The sequence below is a fragment of the Hyperolius riggenbachi genome, chromosome 5 (assembly GCF_040937935.1).
Source record: "Hyperolius riggenbachi isolate aHypRig1 chromosome 5, aHypRig1.pri, whole genome shotgun sequence".
Classification (NCBI taxonomy): Eukaryota; Metazoa; Chordata; class Amphibia; order Anura; family Hyperoliidae; genus Hyperolius; species Hyperolius riggenbachi.
The window spans coordinates 344,133,252-344,143,915 of NC_090650.1; the positions used below are offsets into that span (position 1 = coordinate 344,133,252).

The following is a 10,664-nucleotide window of genomic DNA, read 5'->3' on the forward strand; positions in this document are numbered from 1 at the left end:
ACAGCCACACCAGGGGTGAGAGAGAGACAGCCACACCGGGGGAGTGAGGGAGATGGCCACCCTAGGGGGAGCGGGGAGGAGAGAGAGACAGCCACACCAATGGGGGGAAGGGAGACAGCCACATCGGGGGGGGGGGGGATAGAGAGAGAAAGAGACGGCCACACCAGGGGTGAGAGAGAGAGACAGCCACACCGGGGGAGTGAGGGAGATGGCCACCCTAGGTGGAGAAGTGAGACTGCCACACCAGGGGGGGGGGGGGGGCAGAGAGAAAGAGAGAGAGAGAGAGAGAGACTGCCACACCAGGGGGGGGGGGCAGAGAGAGAGAGAGAGACTGCCACACCAGGGGGGACAGAGAGAGGAGAGAGAGACTGCCACACCAGGGGGGACAGAGAGAGAGAGAGACTGCCACACCAGGGGGGACAGAGAGAGAGAGAGAGACTGCCACACCAGGGGGGACAGAGAGAGAGAGAGAGAGACTGCCACACCAGGGGGGACAGAGAGAGAGACTGCCACACCAGGGGGGACAGAGAGAGAGACTGCCACACCAGGGGGGACAGAGAGAGAGAGACTGCCACACCAGGGGGGACAGAGAGAGAGACTGCCACACCAGGGAGGACAGAGAGAGAGACTGCCACACCAGGGGGGACAGGGAGAGAGACTGCACACCAGGGGGGACAGAGAGAGAGACTGCCACACCAGGGGGGACAGAGAGAGAGACTGCCACACCAGGGGGGACAGAGAGAGAGACTGCCACACCAGGGGGGACAGAGAGAGAGACTGCCACACCAGGGGGGGACAGGGAGAGAGACTGCCACACCAGGGGGGACAGGGAGAGAGACTGCCACAACAGGGGGGACAGGGAGAGAGAGAATGCCACACCAGGGGGGACAGAGAGAGAGAGGACTGCCACACCAGGGGGGACAGAGAGAGAGAGAGAGAGAGAGAGAGAGAGAGAGACTGCCACACCAGGGGGGCAGAGAGAGAGAGAGAGAGAGAGAGAGAGAGAGAGAGAGAGAGAGAGAGAGAGAGACTGCCACACCAGGGGGGGGGGGGGGCAGAGAGAGAGAGAGAGAGAGACTGCCACACCAGGGGGGCAGAGAGAGAGAGAGAGAGAGAGAGAGACTGCCACACCAGGGGGGGGGGGCGCAAAGAGAGAGACTGCCACACCAGGGGGGACAGAGAGAGAGACAGCCACACCAGGGGGGACAGAGAGAGAGAGAGACTGCCACACCAGGGGGGACAGAGAGAGAGAGAGAGAGAGAGACTGCCACACCAGGGGGGACAGAGAGAGAGACTGCCACACCCAGGGGGGACAGAGAGAGAGACTGCCACACCAGGGGGGACAGAGAGAGAGACTGCCACACCAGGGGGGACAGAGAGAGAGACTGCCACACCAGGGAGGACAGAGAGAGAGACTGCCACACCAGGGAGGACAGAGAGAGAGACTGCCACACCAGGGGGGACAGAGAGAGAGAGAGAGAGAGAGAGAGAGAGAGACTGCCACACCAGGGGGGGGGGGCAGAGAGAGAGAGACTGCCACACCAGGGGGGCAGAGAGAGAGAGAGAGACTGCCACACCAGGGGGGGGGGGGGGCGCAAAGAGAGAGACTGCCACACCAGGGGGGGGGGGGGGGGTCACAAAGAGAGAGACTGCCACACCAGGGGGGACAGAGAGAGAGAGACTGCCACACCAGGGGGGACAGAGAGAGAGACAGCCACACCAGGGGGGACAGAGAGAGAGACAGCCACACCAGGGGGGACAGAGAGAGAGACAGCCACACCAGGGGGGACAGAGAGAGAGAGAGAGAGAGAGAGACTGCCACACCAGGGGGGAATGAGAGAGAGAGAGAGAAACAGCCACACCAGGGGGGGGGGGGGGGGGGGGGGGGGAAATAGAGAGAGAAAGAGACAGCCACACCAGGGGTGAGAGAGAGACAGGCCACACCGGGGGAGTGAGGGAGATGGCCACCCTAGGGGGAGCGGGGAGAGAGAGACAGCCACACCAATGGGGGGAAGGGAGACAGCCACATCGGGGGGGGGGGGGATAGAGAGGAGAAAGAGACGGCCACACCAGGGGTGAGAGAGAGAGACAGCCACACCGGGGGAGTGAGGGAGATGGCCACCCTAGGTGGAGAAGTGAGACTGCCACACCAGGGGGGGGGGGGGGGGCAGAGAGAAAGAGAGAGAGAGAGAGAGAGACTGCCACACCAGGGGGGGGGGGGCAGAGAGAGAGAGAGAGACTGCCACACCAGGGGGGACAGAGAGAGAGAGAGAGACTGCCACACCCAGGGGGGACAGAGAGAGAGAGAGACTGCCACACCAGGGGGGACAGAGAGAGAGAGAGACTGCCACACCAGGGGGGACAGAGAGAGAGAGAGAGAGACTGCCACACCAGGGGGGACAGAGAGAGAGACTGCCACACCAGGGGGGACAGAGAGAGAGACTGCCACACCAGGGGGGACAGAGAGAGAGAGACTGCCACACCAGGGGGGACAGAGAGAGAGACTGCCACACCAGGGAGGACAGAGAGAGAGACTGCCACACCAGGGGGGACAGGGAGAGAGACTGCCACACCAGGGGGGACAGAGAGAGAGACTGCCACACCAGGGGGGACAGAGAGAGAGACTGCCACACCAGGGGGGACAGAGAGAGAGACTGCCACACCAGGGGGGGACAGAGAGAGAGACTGCCACACCAGGGGGGGACAGGGAGAGAGACTGCCACACCAGGGGGGACAGGGAGAGAGACTGCCACAACAGGGGGGACAGGGAGAGAGAGAATGCCACACCAGGGGGACAGAGAGAGAGAGACTGCCACACCAGGGGGGACAGAGAGAGAGAGAGAGAGAGAGAGAGAGAGAGACTGCCACACCAGGGGGGCAGAGAGAGAGAGAGAGAGAGAGAGAGAAGAGAGAGAGAGAGAGAGAGAGACTGCCACACCAGGGGGGGGGGGGGCAGAGAGAGAGAGAGAGAGAGACTGCCACACCAGGGGGGCAGAGAGAGAGAGAGAGAGAGAGAGAGACTGCCACACCAGGGGGGGGGGGGGGCGCAAAGAGAGAGACTGCCACACCAGGGGGGACAGAGAGAGAGACAGCCACACCAGGGGGGACAGAGAGAGAGAGAGACTGCCACACCAGGGGGGACAGAGAGAGAGAGAGAGAGAGAGACTGCCACACCAGGGGGGACAGAGAGAGAGACTGCCACACCAGGGGGGGACAGAGAGAGAGACTGCCACACCAGGGGGGACAGAGAGAGAGACTGCCACACCAGGGGGGGACAGAGAGAGAGACTGCCACACCAGGGAGGACAGAGAGAGAGACTGCCACACCAGGGAGGACAGAGAGAGAGACTGCCACACCAGGGGGGACAGAGAGAGAGAGAGAGAGAGAGAGAGAGGACTGCCACACCAGGGGGGGGGGGGCAGAGAGAGAGAGACTGCCACACCAGGGGGGCAGAGAGAGAGAGAGAGACTGCCACACCAGGGGGGGGGGGGGCGCAAAGAGAGAGACTGCCACACCAGGGGGGGGGGGGGGGGGGTCACAAAGAGAGAGACTGCCACACCAGGGGGGACAGAGAGAGAGAGACTGCCACACCAGGGGGGACAGAGAGAGAGACAGCCACACCAGGGGGGGACAGAGAGAGAGACAGCCACACCAGGGGGGACAGAGAGAGAGACAGCCACACCAGGGGGGACAGAGAGAGAGAGAGAGAGAGAGAGACTGCCACACCAGGGGGGACAGAGAGAGAGAGAGAGACTGCCACACCAGGGGGGACAGAGAGAGAGAGACTGCCACACCAGGGAGGACAGAGAGAGAGACCTGCCACACCAGGGGGGGGGCAGAGAGAGAGAGAGAGAGACAGCCACACCAGGGAGGACAGAGAGAGAGAGAGAGACTGCCACACCAGGGGGAGACAGAGAGAGAGACTGCCCACACCAGGGGAGGACAGAGAGAGAGACTGCCACACCAGGGGGAGACAGAGAGAGAGACTGCCACACCAGGGGGGACAGAGAGAGAGACTGCCACACCAGGGGGGGGGGGGCAAAGAGAGAGACTGCCACACCAGGGGGGGACAGAGAGAGAGAGACAGACTGCCACACGAGGGAGAGACAAAAAACAAACATTTTATACTTTTTTCAACCATACACGGACTTTGCCGTGTATCCTTTCTGCACGCACTGCACCTTCCAGGAACCTTCAGCAGCACACTCTATCCCCACACATAGTGGGAGTTCAGAGTGCAGCTAACAAACTTGCACACACAGCCTCCAGGCACTACATCCAGCAAGACCCAGTGAGCGGCCATCTATGGAGATCAGCTGATGTGACCGATCCTGTTTGAAAGCACCACTGCTGCCTGCGTCCCCGGCATAAAGAGGGACAACGCTAGACTGCTGACAGACCCCATATGGGCTAGTCAGTCAGTCCTAAAGGTGAGATCATTCCCCGGCAGGCTTGCCAGGGACAACTGCTACCCTTCTGAGTGCGCTCTCCTCTCTCTCCTCCCCATTCCCCCTCACCCCTTGTCTATACAGATACTTGCACCACTATCCAGTGGCTTCCAGAGAGCGGCACCACCATCATTTTCATCTTCAGCCTACACACTGTACAACACCACTACAGGACGTCCCCTGTATATACAGGAGTCTTCTATATATACACTGCCCAGTGTATATGGGACACTACCTACTGCAAACACCTGGGGGAGAGAGATGGAGAGAGAGAGAGAGAGAGAGAGGAGAGAGAGAGAGAGAGAGAGAGAGAGAGAGAGAGAGAGAGAGAGAGAGAGAGAGGAGAGAGAGAGAGAGAGAGAGAGATGAGAAGAGAGAGAGAGAGAGAGATAGATAGAGATAGAGAGAGAGAGAGAGAGAGAGAGACAGACTGCCACACGAGAGAGAGACACACACAGACTGCCACACGAGAGAGAGAGAGAGAGAGAGAGAGAGAGAGAGAGAGACACAGACTGCCACACGAGAGAGAGAGAGAGACGAGAGAGAGAGAGAGAGAGAGAGAGAGAGAGAGAGAGAGAGACGAGAGAGAGAGGAGAGAGGAGACTGCACACGAGAGAGAGAGAGACAGAGAGAGACAGAGAGAGAGAGAGAGAGAGAGAGAGAGAGACAGAGAGAGAGAGAGAGAGAGAGAGAGAGAGAGACAGACAGCAAAAACAGAGCCACATCTCCCACAAACTCCAACAGCTGGAGGACTCCCTCCATTCTGGAGGAGACCTGGAACCACATTGGGACAAAGCCCAAGAAGAGCCCTCTACACATCCAAAATGGCCACATCTGGCTCCACTACTTCAGGGACCTCTACAAAGACATCCCAGAAAATGCCCAAACCCCGGAACAGAAACAAATAGCCGCAAAGCTGAAGGACATGGAGGAGACAATGAAGGACTTTCAAAACCCTCTGGATACACCAATCACGATGGAGGAAATAAGAGAAAGAACAAAGCTGATAAAATGTAAGAAGGCTAGCGGTACCGATGGCATCCTGCCAGAGATGATCAAATACAGCCCCCCGGACATACATGAGGCACTCGCAAGACTTTTCAACCTTATACTGAGTGCGGGCTCCTTTCCTCAGGCCTGGAGTGAAGGCCTCATAACACCCATCTACAAGAATGGGGACAGATATGATCCAGCAAACTACAGGGAAATTGTGTCAGCAGTACACTGGGGAAACTGTTTAACAGCATCATCAATAAAAGGATCCTCTCCTTCCTCACACAGCAGGACGTACTCAGCAAAAGCCAAGCTGGGTTCATGCCAAACCACCGCACAACCGACCACATCTACACACTGCACAGCCTTATCAAGACCCATGTCCACAGCTCACGCAGCAAAGTACACACTTGCTTTGTGGATTTTAAGAAGGTGTTTGACTCGGTGTGGCACCCAGGCCTTTTCCTAAAACTCCTAGAGAGCGGAATAGGAGGTAGAATCTATGATGTCATCAAGAGTTCATAAGTCAGAATGGTGATGGAGGCTGGCACAGCCAGAGTAAAAAAGCTCTTTATGGTGAAGACATTAAAAACAGTGGTAATACAGCGACAGCCCGCTGTTTCAGGTGTCAGCCTTTTCTCAAGCTGTCTCAACCACAAATACTGAGTCAAGCACGCATACTTAAATACTGCCCACCCTCAGTAACATCCAATGAATTCAAATCCCAAACAGCCAATCAGTTACCTGTATTGCCCTGCGGACCTGGATGAAAACATGTCTCTAACATGCAAGCGCAGCCGCTATGGCATTCACCGGAGGCCCTGTGTCGTCATTACGATCAACAGACACACCATCCGGCTTCCTATTCGCCGCTGCAGGTACACGTGACTAAATATCGCGTGACGCTACCACGCCGGCGCCACGTAGGGTGCGCTCATGCGTCATGCGTATACAAAGATACGCTATAGACCAAAACGTAACTGGATGCCGCCCACTGGGCGGAACTATCCACACGTAATATGTAAACACAAAACTGCCCAATCAAAGGCAGTAGCAGGTGAACCCAAGCGCGGCGTCACCATGGCAACCCCACATGTAAACATAAACAACCTCACCACGTCCCTCAGCGGCGAATCCAATGTCAGTAGGTCTGTAACATCAAGGCCCGCAGATGCAGGGAACCGAAAGCTCTGTAAAAAAAAAGAGCACAATATACATCAGAACATACAGCAAAAACATGACTAAACATTAAATAGAGAAACCTAACTCATATTCACGATGGAGACCTCCACTCCCCAAAACCCCCAACCTTCTTATCCACCCCGCCTCTCTCCACAATAGTTCATTGGTCCTGCTGTGCTTCCCCCTCCAAGAGCTCGGTACCCCATCAATAATTTGCACTTTCAATTGTGATACACTATGACCCATCTGAGTAAAGTGAGATGAAACTGCTTGCTTCATATCACCATTGCGGATAGCACTTTTATGGGAACAAATCCTGTCCCTAACCTTTTGTGTAGTCATGCCCACGTAACCTCAGCCACATGGGCATTTCAAATAGTAAACTACAAAACTGGATTCACAGGTATATAAATCCCTAATCCTGTATTTAGTGCCTTTTGTGGGATGGAAAAATTCTGGGCCCTTATTAATATGTCCACACAGATGACAACTCAAACAGGGATAAGTACCCACTCTCCTGTTGGACACCTGTTCCACAGGGGAATGGTAAAAAACCTTATCCCTGATTGTAGGTGCTTGTTTGAAAGATTGAAGAGGGGGGTATCTGAATTCTGGAATACTGGGAAAAGCACTGCTTAAAAGATGCCAATGGCATCTAATGATCTTGCCAACCTGGATACTACAAGTATTATATGTTGACACAAATGGGAGGTGGAATTGATTGTTACATTTTTTCTTTTTTGATCTGGCACTAGGTGTTAATACTTGCAAGGGGTATCCTCTTTGTTGGAAATTATAAGACATATCTTTATGCCTTTCATTAAGACTCTCCGGGCAAGTCACAATTTTATCTAGTCTAGTGAACTGACCTTTGGGGATTGCATCTTTAACATGGGGGGGATGAAAACTGTTATAATGCAATAATGAATTGCAATCTGTATCTTTCACATAAAGATCAGAGATTAACACATTATCTTTTTTTAATGATCATAGTATCCAAAAAGGTTACCTGATCCCTACTCACATGACTGGTAAGTCTGATTTCCTTGCAGCATTGGGACAAGTCAATGAGGAACTGATCCAGGGTCGAACGCGGCCCCGCCCATATACAGAAAATATCATCGATAAATCTATACCAACATTTAGCATGTCGTTGAAAAAGACGTTTCGAGTAGACAAAAGCCTCCTCGAAGAGTCCCATGTACAAATTAGCATACGACGGGGCCACGTTCGACCCCATCGCCGTGCCCCGCAGCTGCAGGAAAAATTCGCCCTGAAATGAAAAATAGTTAAGACGTAAGATCACATTCAACAGTTCAAGCACAAATAATCGCTGGTCATGAGAAAGATCAGATCTTGTCATGAGGAACCAATCGATGGCCTCCACACCCCCATCATGTGGGATGGAGGTGTAGAGGCTCTCAACATCGAAAGTGACCAGGAGGAGATCATCTCCTCCTACGCCAAGGTCCCCAATCTTTTGCAAAAACATGCTCGTATCCTTGATATAAGAATCAAGTGTCATAACTAAGGGCTGCAATAACTTATCAAGAAATTGTGCAATTGGAACAAATACTGAGCCCGTGCCGGCCACAATGGGTCTCCCCGGTGGACGGCACGGGTTCTTGTGTATCTTAGGTAGAGTGTAAAACTTTGGCGTCATAGGATTTTCCTGTACAAGAAATTTCACAAGATTATCATCAATCACCCCTCGAGTTTTAGCTTTATCAATTATGCCTTTAATTTTCTGCTGAATAGAAACTATCGGATCCTGTGCAATTTTGCAATACACCTCAACCTGATATAATTGGCTTCTGATCTCATCCTCATAGTACTTCGTGTCCAACACCACAACGGCTCCGCCCTTGTCGGCGGGTCGTATTGTGAGTTCAGTTCTTTTTTTGAGATTTTCAAGTGCAAGATACTCCTCCTTAGTAAGATTAAACTGTACTCTTTTAATCTGTTGCTCCCTCTCTAGTGCCCCAATGTCTTCCATCACCAATTTGCAAAAATTATCAATAATGGCATTCCCAGATGGCATAAAGGTACTCTTATTTCTCAGTCCCAGGTTTCTTATGGATAGAGTAGTATCATCCCCTGGACCCTGTCTATCACCAAAGCTAGATATTGTCCCGAAAAAATGCTTAAGTTTAATGGTTCTAAAGAACCGAAACAGCTCTTGATCGATCTCAAAAAAATCAGGCAGATTGGTGGGGCAAAAGTTCAATCCGTAGTTAAGAACCCTTTCCTCCGTCGGTGTCAATGTATGTCCAGAAGTGGGTACTTATCCCTGTTTGAGTTGTCATCTGTGTGGACATATTAATAAGGGCCCAGAATTTTTCCATCCCACAAAAGGCACTAAATACAGGATTAGGGATTTATATACCTGTGAATCCAGTTTTGTAGTTTATTATTTGAAATGCCCATGTGGCTTAGGCTACGTGGGCATGACTACACAAAAGGTTAGGGAACAGGATTTGTTCCCATAAAAGTGCTATCCGCAATGGTGATATGAAGCAAGCAGTTTCATCTCACTTTACTCAGATGGGTGATAGTGTATCACAATTGAAAGTACAAATTATTGATGGGGTACCGAGCTCTTGGAGGGGAAGCACAGCAGGACTAATGAACTATTGCGGAGAGAGGCGGGGTGGATAAGAAGGTTGGGGGTTTTGGGGAGTGGAGGTCTCAATCGTGAATATGAGTTAGGTTTCTGTATTTAATGTTTAGTCATGTTTTTGCTGTATGTTCTGATGTATATTGTGCTCTTTTTTTACAGAGCTTTCGGTTCCCTGCATCTGCGGGCCTTGATGTTACAGACCTACTGACATTGGATTCGCCGCTGAGGGACGTGGTGAGGTTGTTTATGTTTACATGTGGGGTTGCCATGGTGACGCCGCGCTTGGGTTCACCTGCTACTGCCGTTGATTGGGCAGTTTTGTGTTTACATATTACGTGTGGATAGTTCCGCCCAGTGGGCGGCATCCAGTTACGTTTTGGTCTATAGCGTATCTTTGTATATGCATGACGCATGAGCGCACCCTACGTGGCGCCGGCGTGGTAGCGTCACGCAATATTTAGTCACGTGTACCTGCAGCGGCGAATAGGAAGCCGGATGGTGTGTCTGTTGATCATAATGACGACACAGGGTGAATGCCATAGCGGCTGCGCTTGCATGTTAGAGATATGTTTTCATCCAGGTCCGCAGGGCAATACAGGTAATTGATTGGCTGTTTGGGATTTGAATTCATTGGATGTTACTGAGGGTGGGCAGTATTTAAGTATGCGTGCTTGACTCAGTATTTATGGTTGAAACAGCTTGAGAAAGGGCTGACACCTGAAACAGCGGGCTGTCGCTGTATTACCACTGTTTTTAATGTCTTCACAATAAAGAGCTTTTTTACTCTGGATGTGCCAGCCTCCATCACCATTCTGACTTCTGGATAGGATTCCTGGGTGCGAGGATCCACTGAGGCTTGGCACCCACTTCTCCAGCTGCGAGTGCCACTCTTTTTACCAGTATACCAGGATCAAGAGTTCATATACTGGTAACCAACGCAGTGTGAAAGTGGACGGGAAAAGAAGCGCGTTCTTCAAGCAAGGTCGAGGAGTCAGGCAGGGCTGCAGTTTGAGCCCAGCGCTCTTTAACATATTCATTAACCAACTGGTTGTAGCCCTAGAATCCTCCCCAGCACCAGGCCTCCTCTTGCATGACCACGAGGTGAAGTTCCTGCTGTATGCAGATGATCTCCTGCTGCTCTCCCCAACAGAAAGGGGCCTACAGGACAGCCTGGCAGTACTGGAGAGTTTCTGCACCACATGCAGTGTTCTACCCAGAATTTTTTTCCAGCCGGGTGACAAAAAAATAGTAGCCGGGTGGGTTGAGATGAAAATGCAGGGCAACTCTGCTTACAGCATAGGAGGATGTGAGGAGGTTAGCCGATGACAGCCGGGTGGTCACCAAATCTAGCCGGGTGGAGCACCCGGCTAAAAGAGCCTGGGGAGAACACTGACATGGGCACTGCCCATCAACCCAAAGAA

General features: G+C 53.0%; 1 protein-coding gene across 5 annotated transcripts in view; it reads right to left on the reverse strand.

The window, feature by feature from the left end:
- Window positions 1-10,664, reverse strand: part of TMEM68 (transmembrane protein 68) — a 77,025-nt gene that overhangs the window by 63,666 nt on the left and 2,695 nt on the right. Inside the window, exon 2 of one of the 5 annotated variants that reach the window (XM_068237396.1) lies at window positions 6,560-6,631. The exons of 2 other annotated variants lie outside the window; for them this stretch is intronic. The gene's annotated coding sequence lies outside the window, so the exon portion shown is untranslated. Of the gene's footprint in view, window positions 1-6,551; window positions 6,632-10,664 lie in introns of all 5 variants that reach the window. 2 more of the 5 variants (XM_068237393.1, XM_068237394.1) reach the window with 2 other exon arrangements.